The 19095-nt window shown below is 36.1% G+C and overlaps 1 long non-coding RNA gene across 1 annotated transcript; it reads left to right on the forward strand.

The window, feature by feature from the left end:
• Positions 1-1699: 1699 nt before the first annotated feature.
• On the forward strand, positions 1700-17028 carry LOC125332997. The gene is made up of 3 exons (XR_007206711.1): positions 1700-1778; positions 2477-2703; positions 16799-17028. It is a non-coding gene; the product is annotated as an uncharacterized LOC125332997 (long non-coding RNA).
• Positions 17029-19095: the final 2067 nt, after the last annotated feature.

Genomic DNA, 19095 nt, shown 5'->3' on the forward strand with positions numbered 1-19095 from the left:
CTTGATGGATTTTGAAGTTACCATGTTAGAAATAAGGCAGCTTAACCATAAATACTGCATTGTAATGTAGGATGTGAATTCATGCCCTACTTACCTTGCCTTTACAACATGTAACGAGTAATATATATTTCGGCACACATATCTTAATCATAAAAGTAAGCCTTTAGCATGTCTTTTAGTATCTTTCAACAATTTTGTGGATTCTCCCTTATGTAACCAGCTGGTTTTTAGGGGTACATTTTCTCCAGATTTACAGCCAGTGCAGTGGAGTTGTCAGGATCAGCAATTCGGAGCAGCTGTCATTGCAGCCCTAATGGAAACTGCTGAAACATCCTCGTCTATCAGGTATAAGAGGAATCGTCGATAATTTGAAATTTTAATATTTTAAAGCAGTATATTAGGTCCCACATTATTTAAAGCACCCAGATTTATGACATTTTTATGCATTTTCTTCCTCCGTTTCTGAGTTCCCAAATACAGCAGCTGCTGCTGGCAAAGTGCGCTCAGCAGGGCAAACCCCTTCCTGCTCCACAACATCTTGGGCTTGGCTGCTTCACCTCGAGCTCAGAGATCACCAAAAGCTTTGATTCCTGTCAAGGAACCTTCTATATAAAGACAGAAAAAAAAATCAACCCAGTAATTAACTGGAGAAACCATGATGAGGTTAAATCCAAGAAAGTCTCCAGCAAGGTAGGAGAAGATGCTGGTGTTGCAGTTCAGATTGAGATACAACCATTCTTCTCCAGTTCTGGCACAGATGCTCTTTCTGGCCTTACTTAACAACAGTGCTTCTTAGCATATTCAGGCAGTAATTACTATCTTGTGTTGCCTCAATCTGTGACGATTTTCCTCATGTTTTATGTAGTCCAAATTTGTTGGAAGCTTTTGTTTATCATTTAGAAAATTAAAATGTCTGGATTACAAAGGGCACCTACAATTCAATTTTCTGCAGCAGAAATGCTGAGTAAATTAGTTTCTGATCCTGAAACTTTGTAAGGATGTATTGACTCTACAGAGACTTGGTTTACTTGAGTTGTAGTCAGTCCTCTGCGCTCTACATGAGTCTTTTAAAGCCTAAGATCTCATCTTGATGTCTTCAGTGGTCCCAAATTCTCCAGGCTCCAGATAACTGCAAAGACCTCTCAAGAATAAATAACTCTGGTTTTTTGCTCTCCGAATGGAATATGGAAGAAATTTAAGTGTTTTTCATGCTTGATTTTCTTAATTAGGATTGGCTTCTTTTTAAAAAAGATATTTCTGCTAAACAGTTATGATAATTCTGTTACTAAAGATGGACACTGAATTTAAGAAATGTGCTAATGGGGCTGATAAGAATTAAAAGATAATGTTTTTAATACATTCTATGAAAAGAGAATGTATTCAACTAATTGAAGGCTTTCAAAATTAGAAGACTTTTTTTACTATTGCAGAAATTTTTTAAGTTGTTTATACACAGCAATAAAAGGTGTTATTAAGGTACAATTTTTAAGTGGGAAACCACTGCTTAGAACTCCACAGATTATTCAGCAAAATCAGTCCCATTTCAGTGAAGTCCTCATTGCATGGGCAAAATAAGCAAAAAATTATTAAACAGTCCCTGGTACTTGGGGAAGTGCTTTGGGATGATGAGGAAAAGACAACCAAGAACTTCCATTTATATTAATAGCATTCTTTTTCACTACTATTTCCTATTGTTCTTCAAGCTCTGTTTGGACAGGACCCTGTGGATCCCTCTGGAAACAAAGCCTTTTCCCTGCTGTGGTGGATGCAAAGCCCAGGTAAATGTTCAACAGTGGACAAATCAAGCATAGATCCTAACAATTAAGTGTGATTTATTTTTGTCCTTTCAATTCATAAAGTAAAAATTCTTCTGAAAGAAATTAATGTTCCATCTAGAAAATTACCTTGAGTGCTTACAATAGCCCATTGCCCACGGCCTCCAAATTTAGTGGAAATGTTTTCAACCAGGTGAATATTTTTCTTAGAATATTGATTGAGCTCTTCTACTGTAAAAGGCTGATTTATTAAGCCTTATCTGTCTTCTTAGATGTCTTAACACATAAAATTTAAAATGTGGGGTGTCCTTGTTGATGTTTGCAGAATAATAATCACATATGTTTGGCTAATTTTCAGTCTCTTTGTCCTGGTCTAACAAAAAAACTGTAATTAATATTTCATTAATGTTTGAAAGAATATTCGCCTATAGGGGAAAAAAAATCAAGGTTGGACAGTGGCTTTAGCCATTATTAATCAAATTATTATTTATTCCTTTAATTAGGAGAGAATAAAAAGGCATAGAACTGTAGTTTTTGAAAGTGGGATTATTCTCATACTTCCTGCTGGGGCGGGAGTTAAACACCACAGGACTGTGGTATTGCTGCTATTCTGACTGTAGGTTTTGTCTTAATGGTAGTACTGAATGCTTTATGGGCTGCAGTGCAATCTCCCTCTGAATAATAAATCACTGTTCTTTCAGTGCCAGCTCTGACCTTTTCTGGCTGAAATTGTAACACGTCATCATAAAACAACATTGATGTGATGGAGAATCATCTGCTCTGTGAAGAGAGGTTCCACACATGGATCCTTAAAGACTTGGCTGGCTCTGATCAGATACAAATGGGTGACACCAGCCTGAAAAACTGCCCTGAAAAAACAGCAATAAATCCATGCTTTCAACAGTGCTGCTTCTGGAAATCTCTCAAGGTACAAAGGAGGCGAGGGCGTGCTGAGCATTCTCACACGTGGTGAGCATTGTCAAAGGTAAACCCACGAGGTCCTCCACAAAGAGGTGCTGATACCATTGATATTAATCACTATAAATATTGCAATGAGGTCTTTCTTTAAAGATATTGGTGGTTTTTTTCAGATTAACCTGTTTCCAAAGCTCTCCACTGCTCTACTCACAGCAGATTTTTTTATGTAGAGAAATGTATTCTGGGCAGTTCCTGATTTCATTCTTCTCCCTGAAAAATTGTTAGATTTTTGTACAATTGCTATCCCTGTTGAATAGGTACTGAGTATGTGAAGAACTTCTTTGGATTGGATTTCTTACTGTGGAATAGTTTATTCTCTTCATGAAGTTTTTTGGTGTATGGATTTTCTATGAGGTAGTGACTGTAGTTGGTTTTTTTTTTTTATTATAAATTCCAGATAAGGATAGAAGTTCAAAGAAAGTACTTGAATTTAAAAAAAAAAAAAAAATAGGAATTAGCACATATCTCTGTTGGACTCCCAAACTTATTCTATGGTATTTCCATTTACCCTGCCACTCATGTGTGTATGTACACAGGGATTAAAAAATATTGTATATAGTATGAAAAAAAATCTTCCTTTCTTTCATGTGTATTTATTAGTAATTTGTGCCATTTAAACCACAGTCGTTCAGCTCTCTGTGCACTTTCATGGCATTGCACAGCACTGACACATATGATCTATGTAAATTATCTGTGACTGGAGAATTTGCATGTACAAGTTATGAAAAGAAGCACAGAGAAATTTTTCCTTTCCTTTTTTCCCCGCTCTATCATGTCGTGCTTGCACTTAACCTTCACTTATTTAATCTTGCTTTAGTCGTAATTGCATACTCTCTACTCCATTCATTTGGATCACTCAATTTTTGTGTGATCTTCCCATTTTTGCAGTATTGGAAAGTAATCTAACCAGATTTTCAAATGTTTCTTCTACTTGCATTATGACACAAGAATAAAAAATATCACCAAGGAAACGATAGACTTCAGAGACAATTTATTCTTTTAAGTCAGACCAAACTTTAATTTAGATGAAAATCCTGGAAGACATAATTCCTGACAAAGTCAGTAATGTTCTTCTCATTACCTGTTAATGATAGTCTAATTCTATCAAAAGGAATTTTTAATAATATAGCTGCATGTCTGAAACTTAACAATTGAGAATGAAGATGACACCATCCAAAAGCATAAGAAAACACATTAACTGAAGCTAGAATAAATCACCAACAGAGAATATTGTCATCTTCTCAGCTAATATTTCACCCTTCTAGCCTCATCCCAACATAGCTTTTACATTTTTAGGTAGTGGCATGTAAGCGATGGGCACATCCAAGCCCCCAGAAGGGCAATGGAAGTCGCATTTGGAAGATTTCTTTAACTTCTGATGTTCTTCCTTGTTTTCTTTGTAGCCACCAAGTGCCATTCTGCCTTTCTGTGTAGCTTTGCCATATTAAATTCTGTGTTATCAAGAATAAGATCCAATTTCTGGAAGTGGACACAGCAACATTTGTACATTGTCCATCCTCCTGTGTCTCACAGGTCGCTGCAGCTGCTTGGTGACTGATTAAACCACACCAGGATGATCATAGCTCACTTTCTGCAGAGGAGACTTCAGGGACAACAATTTAAAAAAGCTTTACTCTGAATTTGTGTTTAGATTAGTGATCTTTATCTCTTCCTTGAAATGTGGGAATACTTAAAAAAGGAACCCAAAATTTAGTCTTGCATATTCCTTAGCAGCTCGAACGTGACTGGATATCAACATTTTTAGTTTATATTTCAGTATTAATTTATATTATTAACTGCATTCATAGGGTATAAAATTTCAGCCTGAGTTATAAAAAATTTGTTACTCTACCTGCTAAAACACACTTGGAAAAACAGGGAAATAGATTAAATATTTCATCTTCAGACTATTAAAGTAGTGTATTTTGGCATTTTCCCTCTAACATTTTCCCTCTAACTATTATTTCTCCTTTCTTGCAAGCAAAATATGGCAAGGAAGTTCCTGTTCTTATGTACTTTTTGATTATTCTTCCATACATTGAGTTAATAGGAAAAAGGCTGAAAGTTAACTTTTCATTTTACATTCTCTTAATAAAGAAAATAAGTTTTGTGATTCATTTTATGGGCCCTTAATAGTGTTATGCATATTGGCTACAGCTCAGAATCAGACAAATTTTCTGTAGAATCACAGAAATTTAACCTTAGAATTTAACCCATGATAAGCAGATTCTAGCAACATTTATTCTAAAGACTGATTTTTCAGCTTAATTTTACATGATACTATGCAAGCAAAATTAAATATAAATTTTTCCCAAGTCATTTGACTGTTTTTCAACCTGTTATCTTCACCATGTTAGGCTCAACATTTGTTTGCCACTAATGCAGTCTCCATCCATCCATCCATCCATCCGTCCATCCATCCCCGGCATGATTTAAATAGCTCACAGACATCTTTTCTCAAAGTGTCTGTATCCCCCTGCAAGTGGAACACTCAGCCTGTTGAGAATGTCTGTCCCTCACTTTCGAAATGGAATAATCAGTAGCAATAGGAACAAAGGAGGAAGGGTCTATTGTAATAATGACAGCACTTCTTAATAAGTGTTTTGCAGATCTGTAGATTTCTGTGATTGTGATAGCTCTTCTCATATTCATGTCTCAAGAAGTCTTTGCTTGATCACAGAATAATTCATGAAGGGACTCATGAGAGACAAACTACACATCTCTGAAAGGTTGCAGCCTAAACATCTGCTGAAGCCTGTAAATTTAAGTAAAACCTGCCGGACTGATGCTGCAATTATTCCCTTTTGTAAATTATTATTTTTCAATAAGTTCAGAGATCATGACTGAAACGCTGCATCTGTACTTACCCAGAAAACTCCATGGATGTCTGGCAGGTTTCCAAGTGGTTTATGAGACAGCACTGCCTGGAGGAAAGTGTAAAAAATGATCCAGTGGAAGGAATGATGCTTGATTGCAGTTTATGTATAGACTTTCAAGAGGTGAAATGCTAAACCAAATATTGTATAGTGAAGCATGGCCCACCCGTGTTTTGATTGTAGTATTAATTCACTGTATGTACTTATGAAACAGTTAGCCATGACTCAATGCTTGCAACACAAGAAAACAAAAAAATATAACAAGAAAAAACCCTGAAATTTATTGGAAATTAAATCATGACATTATTTTGGGTTTTTTTACATGTTATTCATCCTAATATTGACTGGTCTATTCTAGTTCTAGGCTAGGAACAGTGTGTGAGATTTATCAATTAATGTATTTTGTTCTTTACAACAGGAAAATAGTGTGTTGATCTTGGAGTGCAAATCCCAGAGAACAATGTCTCACATTTGTAGCATGGGATTGATTTTATAAGACCTGGAGTTCCTCATAAGTTTGTTACCCTTTTTTAAAGCAGCTCCTAAGAGAGGTGCCTTGATGAAGGAGCTCTTACAGTTCATACACAAGAGATCTCTTTCCTCACATATAAAAACAAAAATGTAATTTTGACACTCTTTGCTGTTATACACAATGCAAGCTCCTTTTGTGCTATAAAATATTCATTCTGGTTAGCTTCTAACAAATAATACAGAGACTAAAATATCCAGCAATGGAAATAATTCAAGCAGTGACCTGGAAAGAGGCTTAGTTCTCAATCTCTCTGTCCTTTCCTTTGCACGAACAGAAGTGATACTAACTCGAAAACTATCACTTGTTTAAAGCTGTGAAAGTAGAATTAGGAGTGTGCAAACTTTTTGTGGCAAAACTGGGCCATTTTTTTCCTGCAACATTATAAACATCTGAGAGAGTTGAACTAAACAGGGTTATCTGAGGGGACAGCTGAGATAATGATCATGGGGAAAGCAATCAGAGAGATTTCCAAACATCCTTGATTAGTAGAGGGCAAATACATTTTAAAGGACATACATCTAAGAGGAAGTTGTTGTGAAAGGGAAAACTGCCTTAGTAGCAGGAGGCTTGGAAAATCAACTTTGGATTTGTTATAGTTAAAAGCCCTGAGGCTCTCTGCCTAACACACATATGATACGGAGAAATGTAACAGATGCTTCACTAAGGGACCGGAATATAAATCAGTGTAGGAGCATTAATCTGTGCAGAGCTGAGCATAGGTTTTTTTCTGAAGAAAAACTTCTGAATTAGAGAAGTTAAACAAATATGATTTTCCACTCATTCCACTGTGAATTGCATAAGGTTTTATAATAAAAACAGTTTCAGGGTGAAGTTATCTTCGCTAGCGTTAAATCTGTGTGTGGATAGCATTGATTCAGCACATTCCAAAAGGATACAACTAGTTTTTGTAAACATCTCTTCTAACTCTCCATTATTTGCTTAATCAGTTAATCATTTCCCTTTCTGTGAAATAGAAATATGTCCTTTTAATGTGATGATTAACATCACATCAGTAATGGTTACCCTTCACTGCCTCCTAAGCTTTTGTGCTCACAGGGCCACAAGTGAAATTTGAGAGGTTTGTAATTAAATATTAACACCCCTAAACACCATTTCTCGTAAAATTGTAGAGGAACAACAATTTTAAATAAAATTATCTCAGTTGTTAAATTCTGAAAGTGGTACACAAAAAAAGAAGCAATTCATTTCTGTTTTTTCATTCTTCAGCCATGTTACAAATCCTACCTGTTGCCTTCTTTCACTCTGTTTTCTACTTCAATTTCTAACAAAATAACTACAACTATCACTGTCCTCATCACTTGAAGTCCAGAAATGTTACAAGAATTTGGACTTGTATCTGATATATTTTGAAGTCTGTGAGTATTTTTGGTATTATCTCCAAGAAATTTTACTGTTCTTTCACCCATTGCTGGGAACTCTATTCTCAGCATCATCAGATCAGTGTATATTCCTTTCTCATTTAAGTTAGTTTCCCTTCCTTAAGCTAGTCTTAAAAATTAGATTATAAAAAGCAATGTGTGTGTTTTAGTCTTGCTTTCAGAAATGCATATTAATTCCAAAATGTGGGTAGGGTTTGTAGATTTAAAAAAGGTGTTGTTTTGGTGAATTCATTTTCTTTTGTTTTGTTCCAAAATTTTTCATATAATTAGAAAAGAGTGGGTTGATAAACTTGTGATGTTTCTGGAGTTTAAGCTTTTTCATCTTTTATTTGACTGCTTTGAATTGCTTGTTGAACATGGTGTTATGCTGAACAAAATATTTAAGAATTGGCCACACTGAGTCATTTTGAGGTATAGTAACATTGGAAATGGGAGATTAATGGCTAAAATAATATGCATTATACACTTTTGCTTAAGGGTGCAATGACACGAGGAAAGGTTAAGATGGAAGAATCTAAATGAAAATGCATGAGTTTCACAGCTTCCTGGAAAAGTATGCCAACAGAATACTGAAAGCTTCTTCTTTTTTCTTTTTTCTTAATTTTTTAAAGAATTGTGCATATTTCTATGCAATTTTATTTCAATATTTTAGAATTAGCAAAAGCCTTTATACCGTTGGGTTTTTTTCTTGCTTGAGGTTAGAACAGGAATCTTTTTTTCTGACCTTTTAGAATATATTTCTCTTTATGTTTATGTTTACATTTAATGTTCTTTGGAGCAATAACTAAAATATATCCATTCAACTAAAATATATCCATCACAAATTCATACCTCACTAGCAGTTCTTGTCTTTGTCATATCTCATCAATAGAATTAGCTTATAAAATGTTTGACTGAGGGCTGAAGAGTGTTCATTTTTTCAATTTGTAGAGAGGTGGTGTCTTTTAATAATCAAATTAACAACATGATACAAGACTGTGAAATGAAGTATAAATTTCAGACAAGATTTTTTATTTTAAAAAAGGCTGGGTAGGAAGAAATGTCATAGCAGAACACCAGGCATTTTTAGAATGAGAGAAAAATCTAGGTTGGGAGGCGTCTCTGGAGACCATCTGGTCCAACCTTCTGTTGAAAGGTTATCCCTGTCAGGCTGAGGCAGGAATGTTTCCAGCAAGGAAGATTCCACCACTTTTCTGTAACTTATTCCAGTATTGTTGTTGTTACTTGCAATGAACTGGTTTCTTGTTCCAGACCAATATTTCCCTTGAAGCAACTGAAGTCCATTGCCTCTTGCCCTCCACCACTTCTATAGCTACCTTTTAGCTACTGGAAGTTTGGGATTGTTTTTTCCCTGGGTCTTCTCTGCTCTTGGATGAACAAAAATTCTTTTGTCCTCCTTCACATGCCAAGCCCTCCCAAAGTCTGACTATCTTGGTGTCTCTCTGCTGCACCTTTTCCATTTTTCATTGTCTCTTTGAAACTGGGGGATCAGAGCTGGACAGAGCACTGGACAAAGTGTTCCAGGTGTGGCCTGACAAGTGTCAAATGGGTTAGAATGATCACATTCCCTGATCTTTGTGGCAGTTCTCTTGCTGATGTAACCAAGATGCTGTGAACAGCCTTGCCTGACAGGGCATATTTCTGGTCATGTTTATTGTTCAAAAAAATCCCAAACTAAAACCAAATTCTCAACAGGAATGACCTCTTACTTTCTCATACCCTATGAAGTGCCTCCAGGCCTGCCTTTGGAGGCATAATATTTCCCTCTAGATGAAAAAAATCCAATTTATCTTTGTAAACCCCCCTGAAGGTTTTTTATTGAAACAAGCAATGCACTTCAGAATATGGTGTTTATACAGTCCCTTCACTTGCACTTGATAATTAATACTTCATGCCATTGGATTTTTTTTTTTTTTTTTTTGGTGAGGATTTTAAATTTCCTTTAGTAGTTGGCCAAAGAAAATGAAGATTTATTGATATAGTCTATTTACCCCCTATTATATGTAACCTTCACACAATAATCAATCCTGTTAGGACTATGGATCCTGAGTCTTCCACTCAAAGGTCAAAAGTGAGAAAAATTGATCATCTGTTATATATCTGTATATCAAGATATATAGTATTTTGTCAAGATGCCTCTCATTAACATTTCTAGAGGTAACATTCTTCTAATAGAGTTTTGTCAGCTGAAGTCTAGCATCCAAACTTTTGCACCAGAATTATACCAGAATTTAGAAATTACAGTTGGAAATCACAGCAAGCTATTTTTACTATGAGAGGAACCTGTTAGTTACAGAAAGAGAAATCAACCATTATGTCATTTGGAAGTTTTTACAATTAAAAGTTTTATTCCTAGAGGAGCTGAAAGACAATTAAATGAAATGCTAACAACAAATTAAATGCTTTATAGGTCAGTCATCCCATTAGGTCTCTTTAGGGAAGCTGTTCTCATATAAAGCATGCCATAACATATTTGCATAATGATTCTATCCTAACTGTGCCTTCTGCTCTTTTATGGTGTGTTGTTTATCCTAGTGCAGGGCTGATATAGTGGAATTGCAAAGAAAGTAAAAGCTGCTATTTATGGCAGACAAAACACTGCACCATTCAGATAGATTATGCAGGACAGTACCCAAACTGCAAATATGATTTAACACCCAGAGACATTATTCTCCCCTCGCTGCAGTGACTTAATTGTTTGAATTATATATACTGTTGCCATCATTGTTTTCATAAGATTATACACACAAAAGCAGTTCCAGCCAGAGTGTGGAGAAGCTTGTGAAAGAAAACACAATGTTGCTAAAGACACTGCTAATGGTCTGAGCTTCTTTGAAAAAGCTTTTTTACCCCTTTCCTAGGGGTAAAAAAACCACTTCTGAGAAATGCTCATCTCTGAATCACACTGAGACAAACGTTCTTTCAAAATTTTGGGGGAAAGAAATGTAATGAAATGAGTCTTGATTTCTGGATTTGGATTATAGCCCAGTTGTTTGCAAGAGTGGCTTTTTCTCCATGGGCAGAAAGTGAATATCTAAAAATCTTGGTAGGCAGTTGGAAGGCTCTGGTTTTTTTTGTTGGTATTTTTTTTTTTAACTCCATTGTTTTCAAAATATAAGGAAGAAGCATAAACAATTCTATCTGTAGCATTTGAACTCACAACAGTCTCAATTTATTTGACCTGCTGTAAAGAGTTTTTAAATCTTATTTTCCTGAAACCTAATTTTGTCCCTCTGGCTTTTGTATATCCTCAGAAAACTCATACGGAGTCTGCAAGTGCAAAGTGTCTTTGTTTCACTGTCTAGACAGGACTTCTTGGATCTTAACAATATCAGCTGTGTGTGGAAGGCACTGGAGGCCTATTTTGCAGGCTGGAGGAGGAATTGCTAAGATAAAGCCATGGGATCAAAAGCCCTCAGGGACACAAACAACAGTTTCTTGCAGTTTGCCATCTTTAACCAATTAACTGTGGAGTCAGTCAATTGCCAGTTCCAACACAGGGGCAGGGATTCAAGATCAGGGCTGAACCTCTCCTTTCAGCTGCAGATAACCACGAGACAGGTTTATTATCATCAAGGCATCCATCGTGTGTAGCAAACTGTCCTAACAAGCTCTCCCAGCGCTGTGGACTGCACTGTAGCATAACTTCCATTTAGGTTTTCACAGATGTTCAAGTCTTTTAAGTATCTGACTAATTCCTGAGAAAGTGCTGCCTTGCTGTTTGGGAACTCAGAGTGGTGGAGCTTTCAAAAAGACCAGGTACTAAAGAGTTCACAACAGTTTCAAAAGTAGATATTAAGTAATAACTATTTACGAGTAGCTTTGCTCAGGAGAAGACCCTCAGATTGCTAAGAAATAGGATATTAATTCCTCTTCATGCATCATTAGCCTTTCTGCTCCTGTGCTGATGCAATGGAATCTAGACTCTTTAAGAAAGACAGTTTTAAACTCTATTCTGGCATATGTTGCAAAATTTTATCTCAAGTATCTTGGCCCTGCAGTTGGTAGTACTGAGTAATGTCACTTTTTGTCAGCCTGCCCTGGATTCTGTGCCTGTGCCGGTGGTGATCACATGATTAAAAGGATCCTAATGGTTTTACTAACGAAGACTTTGGATTTTGCTCCTTAGGGAAGTCTTTCCCTTGATATGAACCTCTCCTGCTGTTGGCATGAAGTCTTGTTTCTCTTTTCCTGGCCTTCTTGAGAGCATGTCGTCCACACTACAGCCAAGCATAAGTCAGTATCAATTCCAGTTGGAAAACTTCAAGACTGGATGCAGAAGTACCAGACACAGCCAATGTCTCTGTTGCTGTCAGCCAAAACACAGATCTATATATATTTTGCCTGAGAATTACCAGGATTTGGATTTGTCTCTGTACAAAATCTCTGGAAGTTGAGAACTACATTATACACTTTGTTTTAAGTGAATTATTTCCTTCCAACGAAACGTGTATTTCTCAGCAGGAGTATGACACCAAATGTCATGAAAATGAATTAACAGTTTCCTCCAGAGACCCAAAATAACTTCCTTCTGCCAGTAAGGAATTTCAAGGAACATCCTCTGGTGGACCTTAGCAAATTAAAAAGATCACATCTGCTGTTCTGGTGTCTCAGACCTTCTTCCTCTCAGCGTATATTCAGTATTTACTTTTCCTTCTTATAGGATGCAAATATTTGCTATAAATTTAGCTTTGAAAGAAAATAAATGATGACTCTTTGTAGAATTAAAGACATGATCTGTGGATGAGGTTAGTGGATGTATCTGAGGTGGAGTGAGTGGGGATTCAATCTCCTGTAGACAGTGTTGCTTCAAGAGCATCAAAATTAGGCTTCCCTTACTTCTTTATCTCTGGTGTTCCTGAAATAGGTCTTGTGGGTTTATGGGTATCTCCCCGCTGTGGTCCAAACTGTTCAGTAATGAATGGAGTCTCTAACTTGCTTTTAAATGTCTCCAGAGATGGAAAGTCCTGCAACCTGCAAACCTTCCATCTGCCAGGACTGAGGTAGGGATTTTCTCCCCAGTTTTCTCTGGAATGCCAAACCATGACCTGTTATGATTTATTTTCCTGGGTGGTGCTGAGTACCCAGATGTTTAAATAATTTTAGAATCTTCTAAGTTCTGGGGCATACTCAATGTTACATTTGATCCACTTTCTGTCAGAGGATTCTGTGGGGAAAGGGAATTGTGGAAAATGGTGGGGGGAGTCTCGCCAGACCAGCAGGTAAAGTTGTATTTATTAGACTTCCATGTTTCATAATCACCCTGTCCCAGTCAGCCTTAAGCTTCTGATGCAACACTTTCTCTCTGAGCATCATGGAAATTTGTGGAGAAAACTCCCATTTTAGTCTGACAAATTACAAACAGCGAGGGAGGAGTGCTCTTTGTGGTCACCAACTTGTGCTATTCAAGATAGACATGAAATATCAAAGAGAAAATACTAAGAAGTAAATTAAAAGCATAGCTTCAAAAAGCCTCTTTTACTTACCCAATATCTAATTGTTCAGCATTCACTTATCTTCCCTAAATCCAGCATCCTTTATGCTACTGAATTTTTGCATATTTGTTGAACTACTTTTGATTTTATTTTTTTCTGTGTGAGTTCTCATACACAAAACATTTGATCTTACTGCAGTAAGAAATAAAGGGCAAAAGAGGCAAACAAATTTACATATAAAGCACAGTCTGGGTCACATTCTGCTGGATTATGTGTCTTCAAAGGCTTTCTCTGGAAGTATATTACAAACAGGATTTCTTCCAGGTTAGAGTGATCCAAAGTGCTATGAACACAATTTTTCTACAGCCAATTTAAAACAAGGGATGCTGGTTGAAGCTGTATTTTGTCTAAAATATGCTACGTATTTTAGAGAACTATTATTGTAAAAAACATATCAGGATTGATAGAATTAGCCAATAGATTTAAAAATGGATTGTATAGCAATTAATTATTTCCAGTCTCTCTGTAACGGTATATGGCACCAGAGTTCATGCGTGAGATACCATTCTAGACTTATGTCTAAATGCTTGAATTTGCTTAATTTGAAGACAGAAATTTGTGTTGACACCTTAAAAGTTTGTTACATTACAGCTGGTACTACAAAAAGAACATTCTGCCAGGTTTTGATTCATTGTTATTAACACTTAGCACTCAAAGCAGCACATAAAAACACCAGGCCAAATGTTTCAGATTCTCGACGTTTTCCTCTGTTGATATCAGCAATGTCTTACCAGTTTTAACACACTTCATTAATGAACACCCCATGCCAGATGTGTCCCTGTTTAAATGCCTAAAAATAACTCTTAAGTTGTTCCCTGGCAAATGCTAAGCTGACATAAAGATGAGCTTATGGCCATAATTATATTGCTGCCTTTAAGGTTTATGTTGCACTTGCAATGGAACACACAATTTGGGATTTTTACATGAGAATGGTCTTGAGGCTACTACCTAGGAATGGGAGAGAAAAGTTACGATATAAAGAGAGAAAGGCATATAATTAATTTTGTCTGAGAGTTATACTTAAAGCAGTGAACAGACGGGCAGTTTTTAAATCTGAAAATCCTATCACTTGCCAGCTGTAGTATGTCACATATAACATGTCTGCCTCAAACACGGAAAAATTCCACTTGAAATGTTGGCTGGTACCAGGAATATTTTGCCATTTCTTTTACTGTTACAGAAAGAGTAATTGCTGTTTCTCACAAAATACTATGTAGGATGAGAGAGAAGCTGATATTTAATATTTTAGTCAGAGGAGGAGAGAGAAACATCACAAGGATTAAAATAAAACCTTACAGAAACTTCCTTCTGATGATTTGTTTAACTTATAAAAATCTCACTTATTTTGATGTACATGTACATATTATATATCCATCCCTGGAGGGGTTCCAGGCTGGGTTGGACACAGCTTGGAGAGCGTGGTCTGGTGGAAGGTGCCCCTGCCCATGGGCAGGGGTCTTGGAATGAAATGAGCTTTACGATCCTTTCTGACCAAAACCATTCTGGGATCCTGGGATTTAATCTGTTCTGTTCTCTTGAAATATTTATTGAAATGTAGGTCTGTTTTCTCTGTGTGCCTTTCAACCTGCAGATGGTATGCACAGAGATTATCTGAGGAATGGCTGGCATTGCCCCACTATAAAACATTATCTACTCTAGGTAGTTTCATCTGTATTTATAACATCATTCTGTGATGTTTCTGATGCTGCCATTCAGTGTGTAATACACCTTGCAAAGATGGTTTGCATTGCTGCTCTTCTGGATTCCTCTGCCAGCAGAGATGACATTTATGGGTTTCCAAATATCAGTTTACAAGGCCAAGGAAAGAAGCAAAAGGAAGATTCATTAAATACTATCAGCCTGTGTTTGGTTATACCTTCAGTACTCCTCAGAGAAAATAACGTAAGACCTTGTTGACATCATGTTGTCAGTAAAATAGTAATAATCTCTACTCTATATTGGTTGTGAACTTTAGGCTTTTCTATCTCACAATATTTATTTGGTGAGTAATATTTGTGATTCATAAAATTAAGCGTTCCATAGTAAACACCCAAAGAGTAGGTGGCACCATTAACTGCTTTAGAGTATCTGAATGGAGAACTACAAAATGTAGAAATGACTAAAATATAACTTGGGCTTGGATTGACCTGGTTTTTCCACTTCTATCCCAAATATAGTGGGATATCTTCTCTAGGTAGAGGAGTGATCCCCTGTCTGTAGCTGTAACGGGGTCTCTGAGGCTGTAACCTTCGCACAGGAAATTTTCTGAAAAGGGCCAGCAGCAGCATGAAAGCCTTGTCTAATAGATAAGAAATGAACAATTAAATGCTTACACAAATTGCTTTATTTTCTCAATAAAGTCCCAATGTCTAAACTTAAATAAAAAACAAAAACAAACAAAAGGTTTAGACATAGTAATTCTTTTGAGAACTAATTTGTAGTGGTTTTTTGCAGCTCAAAATTGGTGGTCAAGGGTGAACAGATTAATTCAAGAGGGAGACCCCAACTTAATCTTGTTTTAAGCCAAGATGAAATTTTAGCACATGCAGAGAGTCTGGCTGCCCTGATGGTTATTTCCACTCCTCATATCCTTTTCTTTGTAGCCAAGGAGGTATATTTGGAGTATATTCAATCCTTAAAAAGATTTGGGATGGAAATACAGTTCTCAATGTCATCTTGTGACTCTAATACTGATGGTAGTGGTTGCAGTGAGTTACTTCTTGCAGCCTCTAATTCATTTCAATATAAATTTTTCAAGTTATTTTATATTGTCTGTTGCCCAAAAACTCTCCTTGCACATGCTTCCTATTAGCTTCCATAGAAGAGAAGGTCAATCCATTTGTTCATTCTCTGATGAAAATATTGCTTTAAGTACCAGAGATCTTCTTTCATTGTTCAGAATAATTCTAAAGATTCATTATGGCAAGCATAGCTGTAGAGATAATCCAGGCTGTTGTCTCTTTGAAATAAGAATGAGAAAACAAGTGTTAAAAAACCCAATATTTTTCTCCATGTCTTTCATTACATGAGAAAATGGGAAGAAACATCTGGAACTGAGTGTGAATTCAAAGGTACAACCTGAAAATTCCCCTGTTGGCTCATTACACCCATTATCTGTCTTCATTTGTGCCCTTTCCCAGCTGCATCATCCACTATTTCCTTCTGGACCGCTGTTATTCTCTGCTTCATTGGCTGCTAATGAGTTGAGATACAGAACAGCATGTTTCCTTTCTTTATTCTTTCCTAACATTTACTGAGGAGCTGGAGGCTTGATTTATTTTTTTATTTATTTTTTTCTTCATTATTTGAGAGGGAGAACTAGAGAGAGGAAGACGGATGACATCCAGCTCAACACTCATGGATTTGATTGTGCTTGTAGTAGAATTTTTGGTGCCAATGAAAATTACCTCAGTTCTTTTAAATCTTGAAATCTATTTGTTTCTCTCTTCAATGAATCTTTTTTATACAGAGCTGTAATATGTGTGGTCTCATGATTTAAGAATGATAGTGAAGGTAAACAGTACTATTCACTTTTAATCCCTATTCTGATCTTGACTAGTATGGAGAATAATGATTCACAACTTCTCTGCATGTCCATTTCCAGACTGGCATTTTAATTATTCATAAAAAAAGGTATTTGGGAAAGGCTTCTATATAAGTGTAAGTCTTAATTCTAGTGGTTTGGATTTTATTCATCGCTCTTTTTTTATTTTTCTTTTTCCTTCCCAATTTGATTCTCAAGGCAGCAAAAGAAGGAAGAAAGCAGCTTTAATGTGTGTACTGTCTTCTAGTCTCTCCAAAATGAAAATCTCAATAAGGAAATCAACTTTTCTTAAGTTGTGGGATTCCTATGGAAAAAGTATTGGACCCTTTCCACAGTTCTGTAGCTTCCTATAGGTTCCACAAAATGATTCCTTAACTGGAGGCCTTGGTATTTGCCACAAAGACAAAACCAGTAATGTTTAAAGGTAATTATTTTTTTAAAAATGATATAGTTACGTGATTGACTCTTCAAATAATCTGCAATTAACATTGAAATTTCATGGCTGGCTCTCCAATTTTAACAAATTTGTGTGTTTAAAGGTACATCCATGCTGCAGTAACACTAGCTTATGAACCACACCAGCCTTTTGAAATTCATCAGCAAAACTAACTTGCTCTGTGAATACCTTTATTCTATTTATGTATTTTTGGAAATATTTGCAAATTTCTCCTCGAGTAAATAATTTATGGGCACATTTTTCCCTTCTATCCTTAAACTTCGTAATGGGATGAAATGATTTTTGAAATGCAGGTTTTCTCACGAAAGTCAATATTTGTTACTTTGTATTCTCTGCTTGAGAAGTGATGACACATACATTCTGATGAGATTATTTATCCATGTATTTTGATTTATATTTTGCTTTCCAGTAGTTGTGTATAGATGTAAATGTAAACCCAAACTTTGAAGGTGTCATATAATTGCATAAAATAACAATTTTGGGGTTTGAGTGTGCTCTACTCCAAGCTTTTGGCAACTCCCAGCGCTACATGCAAATATATTTATGCAAATCTCTCTGTCATCAAGCCTAGGAACCCAGCTCTGCATTGAGAGAGAATCTGTGATGTAAAATTCACCTTCAGCTAGAAAATCAACATTTCTATTCGCACCTGAAATTGGAGTGTTTTTATAGCCAATGAAGGACTGTACTGTGTTTATGTCTTTTAAAAATTAATGTAGGAAGAACTTGTCCAAGTTATGACAACCTTGACCTAAACTTTGTAACACATGGTCACAATGAGATTTCTGTTTTCCCTTCTTTTGAGGTAAATTAAAAAAAAATAGAACCACAGTGTTGCAGCAGAATCCAGATGGCAAAGGAGCAGAACTTGGAGAGGAACTTTCGGAAACTTCTTCTTCCCCAGGTAGCAGCAAAATTTCTTTTATGAAAGACAAAAGAAATGAGGCAGAGAAGTCACTAACTAGAACAGATTTGACAGAGGTGTGAAATTGAGTTAAAATAAATTGAATAAAATCTGAACACGAATACTAAGAAATAGGAAATTGTTATCATGGTGTCTGCTTAATTTACAGGCTGGGGTATAGATGTGCAGCAGATCAGAAGAGGAGTTTTCTGGAAAAAATGTGAAAGGCCAGGCTCAATAAAATATTTCTGATGTAAAGTTTGAAATAATCATATTAAACCAAGTTGAAATGGCTTTAAATCTCTAAATAAAATGTATTTGCATAAAAATATGAGGAATAGTGTGCCGTGATTCCATGGGCTTATCTAAATCTAACACATGTAAGCTCAGTTTAGAACCGTGTGCTCTTGACATCTGCACTTTTTATATCTCATCAGATTACTAGGAAAGCAAATAAATAAATCCATATGTTTCTCAAAACAAAAGAATCAGGGAATTCAGAGACCACTGATTTGCCATTAATTGGTAATGACTCCATAGAGTGCAGGGCAGGATTTATCAGGTACGTGTCCTGCAGCGCTGGTGAGCTCTGGATGCCTCACAGAGAAGGAAAACAATGAAAGTAATTGCCTTGGGAAATTATTCCTATATTCTCTGCTTCCCTTTCAGGATTATACACAAAGCTATTTACTCAATAATAGTGATATACAGTTTGGAATGCTCTGATGTTCCTACAAAAATTAAAAGGCTAAATAAGAGGAAAGGAAAAAAAATCATTATTGGCCTTCCTTTAAGTAGAATTTTTGTTTTATTTTGCTTTAATTCTGCCAATTGCAATTTGTAATCAGCCTGTGTCTGTGCTCAGAGATCATGGCTGGATGCTTTCTCCAATGCAGAGGGAAGCAAATATGGGATATGCTACAGCTAAAATAATAAAAATCCTTTCTAGGTCAGCCCTGAGACAAGTTTCAGAAATATCTAAAAGCAATTGTGCTCAGACAACCTTTAAAATGCTATTACTCATTACCCAACAACAGACAGCACTGAGCTTAAAATATTATAGTTGAATACTAAACCTTAACAGAATTACTGTCATACAGTGTGATAATTTTCCATCTCATTTGCCTTCCATTC

Source organism: Corvus hawaiiensis, chromosome 14, assembly GCF_020740725.1.
Source record: "Corvus hawaiiensis isolate bCorHaw1 chromosome 14, bCorHaw1.pri.cur, whole genome shotgun sequence".
NCBI lineage: Eukaryota > Metazoa > Chordata > Aves > Passeriformes > Corvidae > Corvus > Corvus hawaiiensis.